General features: G+C 40.6%; 1 protein-coding gene across 8 annotated transcripts in view; it reads left to right on the top strand.

Moving 5' to 3' along the window:
* greb1l (GREB1 like retinoic acid receptor coactivator) overlaps positions 1-16,086 on the top strand; it is a 44,202-nt gene that overhangs the window by 1,879 nt on the left and 26,237 nt on the right. Inside the window, exon 1 of one of the 8 annotated variants that reach the window (XM_084912088.1) lies at positions 767-6,283. The exons of 6 other annotated variants lie outside the window; for them this stretch is intronic. The gene's annotated coding sequence lies outside the window, so the exon portion shown is untranslated. Of the gene's footprint in view, positions 1-766; positions 6,284-15,091; positions 15,313-16,086 lie in introns of those variants that run through there. One more of the 8 variants, XM_084912087.1, reaches the window with a different exon arrangement.

A 16,086-nucleotide genomic window follows, 5' to 3' on the forward strand; every position in this document is an offset into this window, starting at 1 on the left:
TCACTGAGGGTTGTATTCACTGTCATAACAAAAAGATTCAAACCGACTGACTATCCATTTAATCAGTAACACAGTGGATTCAGATTCCATGGTGGCTTCAAGCAAATTTTATATACCGATCAATGAAACTAAATCAGATCATCCATGATACCAGTTTTGAGATCACAAAAACACCTCCGGGGGTAACCAGCAGATGCTTCTGTTGATCCTTTCTGAAGTACTTCTCAGTGAATGTGCCCTTTTCTGATCACGAGTGCAGATGGCACGAGGGACAAAATCCCAACTAGAGAGATCAGCGCTATTGTTTTCACACTTCTTCGGCTGCAGTGTGACAAGCCCCAGAAAACAGGTGGTCCTCAATATAGGCGCCATTCATCAAATTGCTGAGGCAGGAGTCATGACCCTCTATTCAGGTTTTATCCTCATATACCGTGTTGTCAATACGATTGTGTCACCAAAACCTGTTCTGTCATCAAAAACGTAGTTCATTAAAATATCAGTGTTTCCATCAGTGCCACAGCAAGAAAAAGTAAGCACTAAAATTTGACTTGCTTACTTAAACAAAAGTGTGTAAATTTTGTCAGCAGAACATCCTAAAAATATAAAAAGTTTAAATATTCAGTATATAAAATGTGTGTTTTTACATTTATTTGTATTATTGAAATTATTACTGCATCTGCATTAATATCTCGGCAGCTTTACTGTTGCCATTGTTTGAGGTTCAAGCTAATTGATATTGTTTTATATGTATTTTGTAGCTTTTTTAATTAAAGAAAATTTCAATTTAATGCATTTGTCTCACATATGTTGTTCTGTAGTGTGACTACAAGCTGGAAATGCAGTAAATTTCCATTCCTCCCTCCCTATAAAGAAGCATTACGTCCCACTTCTTGCAAACAGAGGTCAGGTCTCCTACAAAAAAAATGCTTGTTGGTAAATGCTAATAAATTACAGAGAAATCAAGGTTCACTTTCAGGAGAAGAAGATGTTTTCTGATTCCTAATGAGATCTCTTTAGTGCTTTTTAGCGGTAACTGTGTCTAATGTGACTAGATAACCTTACCGTGTCACTGTATATCAAAGATTAACTGGCCCTTTTCAGCAAAAAATGAAAATTTAAAGAGCATCTCAGCCATGATGTGCGAAGCCAAACGTGTTCCACACGGATGCTCGTAAACTTTTAACCTGTCTTTTTGTTTATTTTTAATGGGGGCCAACAATGCCAGGAACACTGTGTTCACTTGTAATGTTGTGAGTCTAAATAAATGAAAGGAAATATTCAGACTACAGGGGCCATGTAAGGGCTATATGTTTTTCTTTCTTCTGCAGAGAATCACATCTGTCTCCCATTCTATTCACTTAAAAAGCAGCAGAAAGAACAGTTCACCGTGTGTTTTGAAGCTCTCATTCATCCGAGTGAATATTTAATATTTGGCATCTTGCTAATTTTAATTTTTCAATATCATCTCTGCGGAACCATGGAAACAGCAAACACTGTAGAAAGTGGTCCTCCATGTTTCCTTTTTAATGATTGTCTCTTGAAAAATGCATCATGAAAGGAAGAAGAAGAAGAAGAGGAGAAGCACAAATAAGGTTTGAGAAGAGCTGGGGTGCCTCCAGAGGGGAAGAGATGGGAGAAAAGGGTGAAAAAAGAAGTGGGAGTGATGAAGCTAGAAACAAGGCAGCTGGATGCAGACAGAATATTACTTTTCTTTATCCAAACCTGACATTTGTTGCTGTTGGATTAGTTAAACATGTAAAACCTGAGTGTGAAGAGGAAAGACCAAAAATTGTAAATTGAAACTGTATGTACTGTATGCTGGTGTATGACACGCCTGACAACTGGATCATTAAAGCCAATTTCACAAAGGCCTGTGCCCCTCCCCCGGCTGAAAGGAGATGTCAAAGGTCTGTGACCTCTTCCATTTATGTGCATTGATCCCGCTACCGGGGGAGGGCTTCCTCCTCTAAGCCCTCCACCATCAGCTGTTATGTCTTAGTTTCACCTGCAGGAAACTGAGCAATTATATCTGTTTTTTTATTTACTTCAGTACACATTTCTTCTCTCTTTACCAACCATTCTCACTACAGTACATACACGTAAACAGAAATTAGTACATAGTACTTATTTAGAGCCAAACTTGGGATTTTATGGCAAAGGAGGGTTGTACGTATTCAGTATCACACTATAAGGTTTGATGAACAAAAAATTAAGTGGGCATCAAAATCCAGAGCAATTTAATTTAAAACTTTGGCTACGTCCACACGTACCCGGGTATTTTTGAAAACGCAGATTTTTCTATGCGTTTGCACCTTTCGTCCACACGTAAACTGCGTTTTTGGTCACTGAAAACTGAGATTTTTGAAAACTCCATTTATGCATTTACGTGTGGACGAGAAAAACGGAGAAAACACAGAAAACGCAGCGTCAAAGGTGTGCGCATTTTTTTGACGTCACACTGTGCGCCACGTTATTGTTTCGGTGAAATTAATTTCTACAATACTATTACTGTTAATTGTAGTCTCTACAGTGTTTAAATGCTTACATATACACACACAGTTACTGTCCCTCCACACAAACGACTTGGTTCTGCTTCTATGCCCCAGCTTTGTTACTTTTTCCCACCGAGGCTTCTAGACTTCTGATTGGCCAACATTTCTGCACGGTTAGGAATATATCGCTACCTGTTGCTTTGGCATGTTCATAGCAGCGTTTTCCTTAATTTCTGCCTTTATGTGTGGACGGGATTCTTTTTTAAAACGAAAACAGAAAATCTCCGTTTTCAAAAATACCCGTGTACGTGTGGACGTAGCCTAAACTAATGCGTTTCTGTTTGAAAACGCATCGTTTTCTCTCCGTTTTGGCCTCCCGTCCACACTGAGACGGCGTTTTCCCCAAGGAAACACGCAGCGTTTTGAAAATGCTCTCGAAAACGTATACATTTCAAAACGGAGCTGTCCCGTCGCAGTGTGGACACTCGAAAACGCAGACTTTCTAAAACGATGACGCATTTTAGTCATGTGATGCAGTCATGACCAATTAAACAAAGATAGCGGAGTGCATTATACAGCAGTTGTTTTGATTGCTCTCAATTTTGACAGCCCTAAAAAAGATTAATATCAGTTTGTACATGCTCCAGATAGCTTTTGTTCAAGTTCTTTAATTCTCATTCTCTTTTGCGCATGCGCAGTACTGGAACGTAAGCGTTTTCGGCCGTTTCAATGTGGACACACAACTCTGAAAATGACTGAAAACGCTAGTGTGGACGTAGCCTTAGGCTGAACTTAATTTAACACACCCCTTAAATAAAATGCAGATAATTAACTGTTTAACGTTATCCCCTCAGCCAACCAATGAAGTGCTTCTGGGTGAGAGTCTGCTTCACACCTCAGTGTTTACGGCCTGCTCAGGAGCAAAGGGGAAACGGAAACGCTGTAAGGATGAAATTCGTCTGAGCTGAAAGAATGCCCCCTTTTTTTCTCTCTCTCAGTCCTAGAGTGATCTGGCTTTTTGGGATGGATGAAAGGAACTTATAGTCAGGAATGTAGGACATGTAAAATGTAGAGGTGCAGCCAAAAACGCTGGGCTGAACATCCTGCTCTTTGTTGCAAAAGGAGATCTATGATGCTAATCTTGGTGGTGTGTCTGTACGTGTGTACATTTATGCATGAGTGCTACGCAACCACAGTAGACACCACTTCCTGTTGTCCTGTTATCTATGATTCTGACATGCAGGGCAGGCTCTTATCTGTCACTGCTGGATTTTGTGCTTGACTAACCAAATGACTTAGTGAACCTAATCCTTAGTTTATTTAAGCCTCCTGTTACCATGCTCAACCTCTATTCATACACTCCTTTTTGTGGTGCAGTTACAGAATATTATCATCCAGACTTTTACGCTCTTTTCATCTGCACATGAACCCCCAGAAATGAATGAAAACGAGCTGGTTGTGCCCTCGAGTCAATCGCCAGGAAGTGTGTCAAAGGTTCACCATGAAAGCGGGAGTTCATGCACGTGTTTGTGGGGGAGTGATGGCATGTCAAGGTGAAGGAGAGACTCTCGCTGAACTCTTGGAAAAAGAAATTAGGTTGCATCTTGCAAATCACATCACAGTAGGATTGTGGCACGAAGTACAGACTCATGTCTACACTGTTCCTCCTTCTTTTTTTTTAAGATCAATCTCTCAGATTTTTGTGGACTCCATTACAGCAATATGAACTCACGAAGCGCAAATTGTGCGTGTGTCTCCACTGAGAGCACTCAGTCATAATATATCCTCATTCTTGCCACTGAAACCTCGAAAGCATTCAGCGGAGAATCCCTTTTTGCACAGCAGTGTTATGGAACAGTGTGTTCTCACAGGGTGTACTGCTGTATCCCCTGCCCATGCACAGATGCCAGCTCCAGTGGTACAGTACCTGCAGACAGAAATTTCAGCCTGCAGCTTCATGTTCATTTTAAAGAGCACAGCATGTGCTGTGCCACAGTCTGGATCACAGCACAATACTGTGAAGGAAAATTTACGGTTTTGCTTTCCAAATCCTCCAGATAAAATGATCTTATTGTGTTTTTGTTCATACCATCTTGAAGTAAGCCATTTAAGCATTCTTGAAACAATAAACTGGAGTGTTTCTAGTTTAAAGTAAGTGATAAAGTAAGCAATAAAGTAAGTGCTGGCAGCACAAGCATGTGACTTTAAAAAAGGGAGAGTTGTTGATGTCACTTGTTTTAAATCTTTTTTTTTTCTTTTTTGATTTACTTCATCTTTACAGACCAGTTTTACTTGGGCAGGATTAGTAAAAGATTAGACATTTTCACAACATCAACACGTTTGAAGGCTTGAGTTGCCTGAGTTATGACACTATTCTTCCAATTGGCCACATATTAAAATTTCCTGTCTAATAGTATGTTGGCCCAACTGCGTCCTGCTAAAATAGCATGGAAACATGATCTCTGGAGGTGCTTTTGGTGTCTGGCAAGGGACTTTGGCAGAAATCCACTCAGTAGGTTGTGGGCTGATTGGTGAGCCACAGCGGAGCCCAGCATCCTTGTGCAACACTTTCAATTTTACTTGACAATGCATAAGGAGCTTCAGTTTCTTCCTTCTGAACAACTTTTTGAACAGAACAACACTGTTTAAAAACTGCTTTTTTCCACCAGCCATTAGTCAGATAAACATATCATAGCTTTGCTACATGTGTCCGTGTCTCTGCTGAAAATGTGAGTATGGATGACTCACTGCTGCAAAGTAAATCTACCTATGGGTACAAATAAAGTAACCTGAGCCTGAACCATTGCAATGAGATACAAGAACAGCGGGTAGCTCTGCATGTTTGATTTGGCAGATTTTTTTGTTGTTGAATGTTCTTCCGGACACAACCCCAAAAGGATTTGTATCTTCACCTGGGATCGAACCGGCTTTAGGCGAATGTCTAAAACACTATATTATATCATAACTAAAGCAATTTCACTTCATCTGTCTGAATGTTCTGTTCACACAAGCAAGCAAAAGATTTATTTTTTTAGCATTTACTGCTTTACATTTTGATTGGCATTGCAGTTTACCTTTAAATTTTTCTTCTTATTACTCCCTCAGCTCCACCAAGCCCATTTAACACATACAGAAGTGCTCTGTTTTTGACTGCATGTCACATTTTATGTGACACAACAGCTATAATGGCATACAGCATTGCATATGATCATTAGTGTGTCTCTTAACTGCAGTGTTAATGGGTTTGGGTGTAGTGCTGTTTTTTTCCCCTCCAGATGAGGAAATAAAACAATCAGAGTTAGTCTATAAAATGCAATCACCCCTAACGCATGTATCAGGAGAGAGCCGTTAGAGACAAAGGCCAGGGGTCGGGTGGTACTCTGAAAGCCACGCCCACTGCAACCGAGGCCCAAAAAGCAAATAAGATCGCTTAATATTAGCTGGCTCAAAAATGTGAGCTTTTGCTATGTTAGCGAGCACTGTTATACGGCTAATGTTGTTTACAATTGCTTTAACTCGATTGACAGACGTTCAGTAGGCTAAAACTCACCTGTTAATATTTATGACCAAGAAAAAAAATACTTCACACACACACACACAGGCAGTGGGTTAGGTTGGTATAAATTTTTCCTCTTGAAGTCTCAATTTTTCAGTTTAGCATGCTAAAAGTTTTTTAGTTATTTACCCAGGTTGTATTCAACTGCTCTGCAACCTTCAGCCATTTGGTTTATTTTCAATTTATAACGAGAGGACGGAGTTGGCGACGATTACTTTCTGGATCAACAACAAAGGTAAAAGTATACCATGGCGTAGTGTACTGAAATGCTAAAAATGTGATTGAGTCGAGTAGCTAATGATGAGCTAGCTTCCTCTAATGCCACTATGTTGTTTGTTGCTGAATTGTGAATTTCCTGTGTCCTCTTTCAAATTAAAAGCTCTGTAAGACAGAAGTCATTTCTGTCCCAGCAAGGCTTTTCTTGTGAAACAATTGCAGGAACCCTGTGTCAAAAATTCAACCCAGTTTTAATATGAGAAAATGGGGTGTATGGAATTATTTATGGGTTTAACCAGCCAACCTTTGATGACTGATTACTAATTCACGTGTTATTCTGTCACCTTGTAAAATTAATGAGGGGGGTGAGAGGGCTTCAGAGAGGGAGAGAGTGATTATCCATCCCACAGGGATATTAGCAGAGAGAAGAGGACACTTTCGGGGAGGGCAGTGGGGCACAATCACAAAGTGTTTTCTCTATATTTCTGTATGCACACATTAGCGGAACAAGAGCCAAAAATAATGGGCGAAAGGTTAAGGAAGTGCTAGGGTAATCAGTTTCCAGTCGTTTAAAACAAACCACAGATTCAGTTAAATGATGTTAAAAACTTCTATATGTTTATGCTGAGGCCACAGAGACTGAGGACTTTGTGAACTGTCCATTAACATAGTCTAATAAATAATTTGTCATTTATAGTTGGTTAATGTTTCTAGCCTGGCCATCCAACCATGTGCATGCGTGTGTGTCTTAGGTGCACTGCAGAACTAAAGCATATACCAGCTCGCTGTTCAGCACTCGAGCACATTTTCAGCTCGAGTGTAGCCAGAAATAAAACATGCAGACATTCACCAGACTATTTTATAAGTAGATCTGTGCATTCACTTTAACACCAAAACATGTTTTACACAAACACATACACATAAAGTGGATTTTCTTAGCCTTGCTGAACTTTATACATATTTTTTAATCTAAGTCTGTGTGGGTTTGGAGGTTTTGTGTAAGGTCTTTCTTGTGATTGTTAAGACTGATTGTGGAATAGAAAACTAATTGACCATCACCAATTTGCTGGCTCCACACTGCAGTGATGTACACATTCACCTCGTCTTTTCTGCGAGGTGGCACAGTTGCTTTTAGGGTTGGGTCAGGACGAGCACCAAATCAAACACCAATCAGACCTCTTGTGAATAAGAGAACAGCTAAAAGTAGCATTTAATTTTAATAATCCAACTGTGAAAATTGTAGCTGTGTGAATAATCTTTGCTTATGGGTTTGGGCTGATCAATCATGACATTATTTTTGCTCCAGTTGACATCTGAAAATCATTTTAACAACAAGTTGCAACACTGATGCACATTTCTTTCTTTTTTTTGTATGTGTATAATTTGTGTATAATTGTTAATGTGAGAGAACTTGATGTATGCTAACAGCAGCTGGAAACACTCAAGCTTTCAGCCAGATTTCCCGCGTCACCTTGGCAGCATCTTTGCCTTAGCCCATAGATGCTTTCCCAAAAAATGCTGCTGCCCACGCACACATAACCTTAATTACACAAACACGACCCCAAACAGGACATTACTCACTCATTCTCTCTCCCTTTTCATATTGAAATACAAGGTCAGTGAGCGTTCCTGCAGCCAGGATTGTGGGGGAGAGGGCTGACTGTAGCAGAAGGCTATACCATTGGCTGTTGCAGCCCGTCCAAGGCTAAGGTGACCAAGACCCAGCCATGTGCTGCGAGGACTCAGCGTTCCTCTGTGGCGGTGGAGGTCATTCTGTCTCGCTCTCACTCTCTGTAGCACCCTCGCTCTCTCTTCTCCATTATCTGTGCGAGGCACAATTTCAGCTTGAGTGCAGCCAGAAATAAAACATGCAGACATTCAACAGACTATTTTATAAGTAGATCTGTGCATTCGCTTTAACACAAAAACATGTTTTAGAGACTTTTTATTACATTTTCATCCTTATTCAAAGAAAAACTTTTCCCAAAGCATGCTGATCATAATAATTTGAAGGGATTTAAATAAATGTTTTGGGGGGGGGGTTTCCTTTAATTTGTCATGTCAGAATTTTTTTACAAAAAACTTGCAGCATATGAGGCTTTGATTTAGAAAAGTACAAAATACCTGACTATTAAATTCAGTTTTATTTATACAGCGTCAAATCAGAACAATAGTCGCCTCAAGATGCCTTTATATTGTAATATAAACCCTACAATAATACTATATGTTTACCTATAATGACTATATCAGAGCAATGGGGAATTCTAAAACTACATTTAGCTGTGCTTGTAGTGCAATTGAGGCGTGTATTGTCTACAGTAGAAAGTTTTAAAATTCATTCAGATTGTCTTTATGTAGTTCTTTTACTGACGAGGTTGATTTCATGAATGATTGTAAAACCCCTTTTTTTTTTTTTTTTTTTTTTAATAAATCTCACATACCAAAATTACTAAGAGGCTCTTAGCTGGTAAAATGTCTCCTCTGGTGGGGGGACCCTGGGCAGGATGAAGTGATAACAGCTCTGAATAGGTTTACTGTCACTTTTTCAAATCGGCACGGTTTGTGTGCAGGGTCAAGCCCCAAACAAAGGCTGGACTGCTTCCATTGTCTGATTAAGACAAAAAGAGTCCTGCTGATGCTGTGGCTCTTGCTGCTGTAAGGACGACTGATGGGATTTAAGTGTGTGTCCCGTCACCGAGGGCAACCTGGAGCCTATTAATCGGGAGGGTGGTGGAGAATGGAGGAGATGTGGCGAGAGAGTGAGGGGGTAACGGGGGTGGGGTGCTGCCGATGCAGCAGTGCCGCCTGGGGTCAGGAAGAGGGGTATGATGGATACAGCTGATCGCCCTGTAAGGAAGTTTAGAGGGAAAGAGGAGGAGGCTCCTTCTCCAGGACATTAAGAAGCCTCTTTGTCATGCTGTCAGTCAAATAGATTCAAGGTGGCCGAGATCTTTTTCAGGAAGGAAAAGAAAGGAGAGGTCCCATTGTGAAAAGTGGATCTCTTTGGATGCCTGATAAACACAACAGACCTCTTTCTTATGTGCTCTCCATGAGTGTGTGCTGAAATTAAGTTAGTGTGTTGGATGTGGGGGGGAAAAGGTTTAAAGATAAGATTTAGTGGAGAGCTAATGATTATTTTCATTATTATTTAACCTGCCAGTTGTCTTCATTATTATCATTATCTGTCAATACAAGAACATGGATTTGGTCTTTTAAACCTCAAACAGCCGTCTTATTTTGAATTTAACAGTTTAACATATTTAAATAGTCGAGGAACTGAAGCATCACAGCTGAGAAACTCTAACCAGAACTTTGAGTCTTGTAAAATTAGTTAGTTGATTAATTATCAGAAATGTTGACAATTAATTTCTTTTCATTATTTACTTTATCAATCGTCAAGATGAATTTGGGTAGATTTATACCTAGTACAAATTTTTCAGCAATTCATTTGGAAAAAAGATGAAGACCTCTGTTTAAAATAATAATAATTAATGAATTAAATTTAAAAAATAGTTTTTGAGAATTCAAAGAACAAGAGGCAGGATTGTGACTTTTTTCTCATAAATATCACTTTTAGAATTGTAAAAAGTTAGAATTGAGAATAAAGTACAAATTATGAGGATAAAGTTAACTGAAAAAGTCTGAATTCCTGGGTTAAAGTTAGAACTTTGTATCGGTTAATGCTGACTTTTATTGGTTTGTTTTTTGTCTTAGAATCCCAAAGGGGTCATGACCCAAAAAATTTTTTTTTTCAGTGGCTCTTATTCTCTTCTGTACATTTCAGTTTCAGTAGTTTTTTAGTTTAACTTTCCAAAGTATAGTCTACAGGTACATGCATATGTTGTAGAATGATGTAGGATGTAGTTTCAAGTTGTGGGAATGAATCTGTTTTAAAACAATACTCGGCCCTTTCCAGTGATCACCTCTGAAGTCTCTCACATCTTCAGCACCTCCATTTGACTGATGTTTGGTCTGCGTGGAGGATGGAGGGCAGCCCAGGCCAGCTCCTGGAACTGGAACATGACCCCTTTGCTGGTTTGTCATCTGATAAGCGTAAATGTTTTGATAGCGTTGGCCCTTTCACCATGATCCATGGATCTCCCTTTACACCCCATAACAAACAGGGCTGTCTAAACAGCACTTTATAGCCAGGACAAGGCCTGGTCAACCATTATCAAAGATCTAATCTCAAATGAGCCATTGGGTTCAGACCAGATGTTAGAAGTAGCTGTGAAAATGGTAGAGGCTCAATTGGATGAAATAAAGGCCAGTCATGGAATATGGATATTTACATGAATTTGACTATAAAAAGCTTTTATTTTCTCTCTTTTATGCAAGGTCAGGAATGATTGACTTTTTTCCAGTCCTGGAGTAAAAAAATGATGTTTTAGAGAATGTATTATAACCACTTTAAATTCAAAGCAACAAATCTTTGTCTCCTTCGTCCTCTTGCCCTTTAGCATTGACCGGTGTTTGACTGCTGCCAGTGACAGCTTTACAGTATGCAATAGAACTTATTGTTGCCTTATTCAATATGGCTTCCCTGAATAAGTCTATAAATGTATTAGGGTCCTGTGTCTCTCTCCCTGTTGTTTCAGCTTAGGTGAACTGGCGTTCAACCCAGCAGTGTTGTAAAATGCAGATTGGGTTCACTAGCAGGCCTCCTGTTTTATTACACAGTCATGGACGGCATTGTAAAATTTTGCTTGTCCTTCACTTTCATTCGATTATGCTAGCTGGGAAAATATTCTGCCACATAATCTAGAGGGTGGCAGATATTTTTTGCAAGTGATGATGCTTTCTGAAAGTCTAAACGTTTGTTGCTGCTATTTGTTTTTATGTGGGCTCATGAAAAAGATGCCCATCAACTTAAATTTGACATGTAACTTAGTAAATGATAGAAAATTAAATATGTGCAGTCTCTCACAGAATCAAAGTGCCTGGACTTGTTGCTTGATAAAAGCTGTAGAACATTCTCATAAGTGTGTCCTTCATTTACAGTTCCTTAATGACAAAAAAGGTGTAGTTTTATGCATCTCACTTGGATTTTTACTGGAACTGATATCAAAACTGGGAGGACGGGTGATACTAAACTTCCCGAATCAATTGGAAAAAATATTAATCCACATTAATATGCTACATTTGGCATATTGCTTCCTGTTGAGCGGCAATAAACGGGATAAATGCAGAGAGGAATTTCCCCACGGGGATCAATAAAGTACACTTACTTTCTTTCTTTCTTCTAAGAAGCAGTTTTATCAATTATCAATGTAGTTGCAGATTAATTTAGATTTGAGTGAATAATCAATTTTAGCCAATCAGTCAACAGTTTCAGATGCATATTCAGTTATATCCTATAAAGAGCATGCTAAAATATTAGTTATTCCTATAAACAAACAGCTGTAGTATACAGTGTTTTCCACTTTTTGAGTTTGTTTTCCACTTGCGTTACATTAGTTATCAGTTTGGCAGACCTTCGGCACGAAATGATGCTGGCCCTTTGTCCATGGCTGAGATTTAGTTTAAGGTTAAATACCTTGCCCTTAAACTCTTCCTCTGGGCCACAGTGTGTGGCAAGGTCACCACTCCAATCAAGCTAGTGTTAACACAAAGACCGCTTGTCCCCTAATGAATTAGCTCTACAGTTTCTCAGCGAGTTAATACACCTCTCTCCAGACCCTCGCAGGCCTTTCCAGCCCTGCTGGCCTTTCACACGCACCCCCTAGCCCCTAATTTTTAAATGAGTTTTATAACTGGACAGTAAACCTCCAGTGGCTTAATGATGATGACTTCTTCATCTGCCCAAATGCTCCTTTTGTCCACCCCTCCTCCTGCCCAAGACCCTGCCCCCGTTCCCTCTGGTCACACCAGGCTTTAAACCTTGGTTCACCCCACTTTATAGTTGCGCAGATAATCTCCTACGATGCACAAATGTGCATGTGCACGCGCACACACACACACAAACGGACCCTGGGGCTATTCTCTGCACTGAGCCCTGCTCTGTCTCTTTCTCAACGTCTTTCTTTCTGTTGCTGCTGACTTCAGCAATGGCATTCAACTGGAATGTTTGCCTTTGTTTGTTTGACTCACTGGAAAGCCATGAATGACCTTAGCTCATCTGCTATCCTCACTAGCACTGATTTGCACTTCAGGGCTCAGCAGGTAGCCCTGGGGAGTAGGAGTAGTATTTGGAGGAAGAGGGGGAGGTTTCGAAGAAGGTTTGGGGGTTTTAATAAGGAAATGAGACCGGCAGACTGTCAAATGCATAGCAAACAAAAGTGCAACTTGTAACACCTTTGACAGGTAGCCCACTTGTCGCTAGTAGAAATGGGTATTCTGTTACGGGAATTTCCATGTGGCGGTTTTGTCGTTTTCTTACTTGGGGGTTGTTGTTTTTTTGACAGTATAGGGCTGTTTTGTTATCATAACAGGGTTATTAGCACCGTGTCCGCTCATACATCTGATGGATCTGGATTCATTCTTAAAGTTGAAGCCTTGAGCTGCTGTGTAACGACAGGCATCCTATGTGCTTCCATCAGTCATGCATGCACTTGGTTAGACAGGTTGATTAGATTATATAATGGAGCAGATACAAGTGTAGGCAAATGATTCTCTTGTAGCTCAGTCCAGGGTTCGGCAACTGCTGACTCAGCTAAGTCAAAGCTCCGGCACTCCTCTGGGAATCCAAGAGAGGAAGAGCTCCACTTCCCTACCCCCTTCCAAATTTAAGAGCCCAGAAAGCCCAAGATCTCCCATTAATGCTGGTCATGTGACTTGTCTTTCCTCAGGTGGCAGTGGCAGGAATACTTCCCCTTTGTCCCCTTAGAGCTCAATACAGTGGTGAAGGATGGGCTCAGGGGCGGGCAAGCATTCAATCCACACTCTTTTGTTTTGCTGCACAGTGTCTTTTGAGGCCAAAGAAAATGCGGGGTTTACTCATTATCTCCATTTTAAATGGGCTATTTAGGACAGGCCGTGTCAAAGTCAGAGGCTTGGAGATAAATCACGCTGACAGCTCTTTTCCCCCAGTTGAACTTGCGGTTGTGCTGGTGTCAGTTGGATCTTTGTCAAAATTTCACTTTCATTGCAATGGATGGACTACTGCAGGTAGTCTGTGTTTACCACCCAGAAATGCCAATTATAATTTAATAAAGCGCCTGTGAGTCAATCTGATTTACTAAGTCTGGTCTAAATCAGCAGTTGCTTGGAAAATTTCACAGTCAAACTCAAACCCAGCATTTAGACAAATGTCTGACTGAGTGAAATGAGTGCATGAAGCACTAATGAATGCCCTGATTGGTTCGTGTGGTGGTTTACAGCAGCCGTCACACTGAATGCACTGCAATATACCCATTGGAGAGGAGGTGAGAAGAGCTCCACACAACTTGATTAAAACAACTGTTGACCGTGTCTGTGGTAATGAACTGGAACGTCAGTCACATGGCTCAGTGAAGCAGGAACCCGGGCCAGTAAAGGAAGATATCAGATAATGGAGTCATTTATGATAAAACCATGTTAGTATTTTATGACTTGTTGGAAGTCGTCTCGTCTTAAAAATAGCATTTTTAAGCCAAAATGATCAAATGTCTGTATGAAAGCAAGAGACCTAGAATCCTAGGGTCACTGTCGACTGTTTCTTCCCTGCTGGCAAGTACATGTGAGTTCACTTGCTGTTTACCTGACAAATTCTTGCAAACATTTCAGCAAGAAAACAAACACAGAAGCCTTTGGATGCTGCACAAATCATACTGACTCTACATGTTGAAGGCCAGAGCAAAATATTCTTGCATTTTCCACCCATTAGAAACAGTGAACAGTTTCCTGCTACTACAGATAGACAGATAGCCAATTGTCTTTCCCATTAAAAGTCAGGTAATTAAAGGTGTTGCAGAATTTCCGCTACCCCAGAAAGAGAAAGTTTGAGGAGTGTTTTCAACCTGACTCAAGAAAATACGGTGTAGACTGAGGTCATGTTGGCCTTAAGTCCTTCCTCTCTTGACAATGTCATGCCAACTGTGATCACTGGGCTGTAATGACATACAGTTCCCCAACATCTGCCAGCGCCTGTTGATTTGTGGTGCATTTCTGTTTATTTATTTTGACCAGATGAGCCTCCTGGTATTTATAGCAGGAGTAAAAGCCTAATGTGGGGTCAATCCTGGGTAAGGGCTATGGAGACAAAATGCCAAAGCTGACCTGACATTCTTGTCGGGGACAGATCCTTTCTGGTTCTGGAGTCTCTCACACACACACACACACACACACACACACACACACACACACACACACACACACACACACACACACACACACACACACACACAAACAAACAATAAAAAGCTGGGTGTGGCCGTGAGAGATTGAGTTGAGCATAGGATAGAAAGTTTGATTTAAAGACTTGTGCCCCCCTCCCCTCTCTTTGCTTCATTCTTTTTGAAAATGAAAACTTCCACATGACACAGTGCCCATGCAGGATGTCTTAACGTGCTGGGGGTCACACGTGGCAGGGCGCTGCGGCTGTGTGGCAGCGGGGAAATGTAGGTCCTCTCCTTTGTCGCCTCCCCCCAACACACACACACACACACACACACACACACACACACACACACACACACACACACACACACACACACACACAGAGCTCTGCAGGCCTCCAAGAGCATCTGTCACCACGGGGGGTCAGCAGGGCTATAATGAATGAGCCCCCAATGGATACCCTCCCTCTTTGGCAAATGGCGTGGGACGGAGGAAGGCCTAGGGGGAGGTCTCTGTGTGTGTGTGTGTGTGTGTGTGTTTGTTTGCATGGGAGAGAGAGAGAGAGGAGGGAGGGTTTCTGCTGCAACAAGGGAAAGAGTGGGATTTCCAGTTCTCTGTAGAGGATAATGACAAAGGTGGCTACCAGAAAGGACTGAAACTCCATATGCTGCCTGGATATCAAAAAATAAAAGGATTTACTATTTAACATGGATGATATTTAAACAGGTGGCTTCACGTTTGGGATTTACTACATTTGATTGGAATTTTAAGCTGCTCGAGGAGTCATGGAAGGTACAGCAGAAGCTTCTTAAAACTGTGCTGTGTGTCACATGTGGCCCTGATTCAGCATTATTGGTACAGGTTTTTTTTTAGCACCTCATTCAGTTTGTTTTATTCTCACCGCCCCCCTCTCCAGCCCCCATCACTTTTTCTCTCATGTCAGAGAAGGTGGCCTTTTTAATGTTAAGTGTGTGTTGAAATTTTTCCCAAATTTGTGCAACAGCGAGGTGTAAATAAATATTTATGAAATTCCCCTTAAAACTGGCTAATTTCATTCAAACCCTGAATTAACTCATTTTCAGCTAGCTGCGTTTGTTTGATTAGCAAACATCAAATAAAGGCCAAGTGTCAAGTTTAATTGCTTGATATCAACATCTTTTCCTTTTTATAAATGCAATGTTAGACAAAACACATTACCTTGCATTTGTTTGACTTTGCTGCAAAGCATATGCTAAATCACAATGTTATTAAAATGGGTGGAGGGTAAGCAAGTTTAATCCTGCCTCTTTCCCTCTGTTTAAACATTGTAATGTAATTATGCAGCTGAGCAAGAAACAAAAGGAGCCTGCAGAGAAAGAAAATTCCGGGTCAAAAGTAAGATTGGTTCAGTTTGATGAACTTTTGATCTGACTTCTTTTCAGGGTAAAGCTCTGATATGGTTTTGATCTTTAACGGATCACATATTGTGTAAGAAGAGATTTCACAAATAGCGCATCAGCTACAACAAAACATGAGATGGGAACATTAATTCTAAGCAAGCTTTACTTATTTTTGTGTGAAGTTGTC

This window comes from Perissodus microlepis, chromosome 18, assembly GCF_051167445.1.
Source record: "Perissodus microlepis isolate ML-2025 ecotype Zambia chromosome 18, ASM5116744v1, whole genome shotgun sequence".
NCBI lineage: Eukaryota > Metazoa > Chordata > Actinopteri > Cichliformes > Cichlidae > Perissodus > Perissodus microlepis.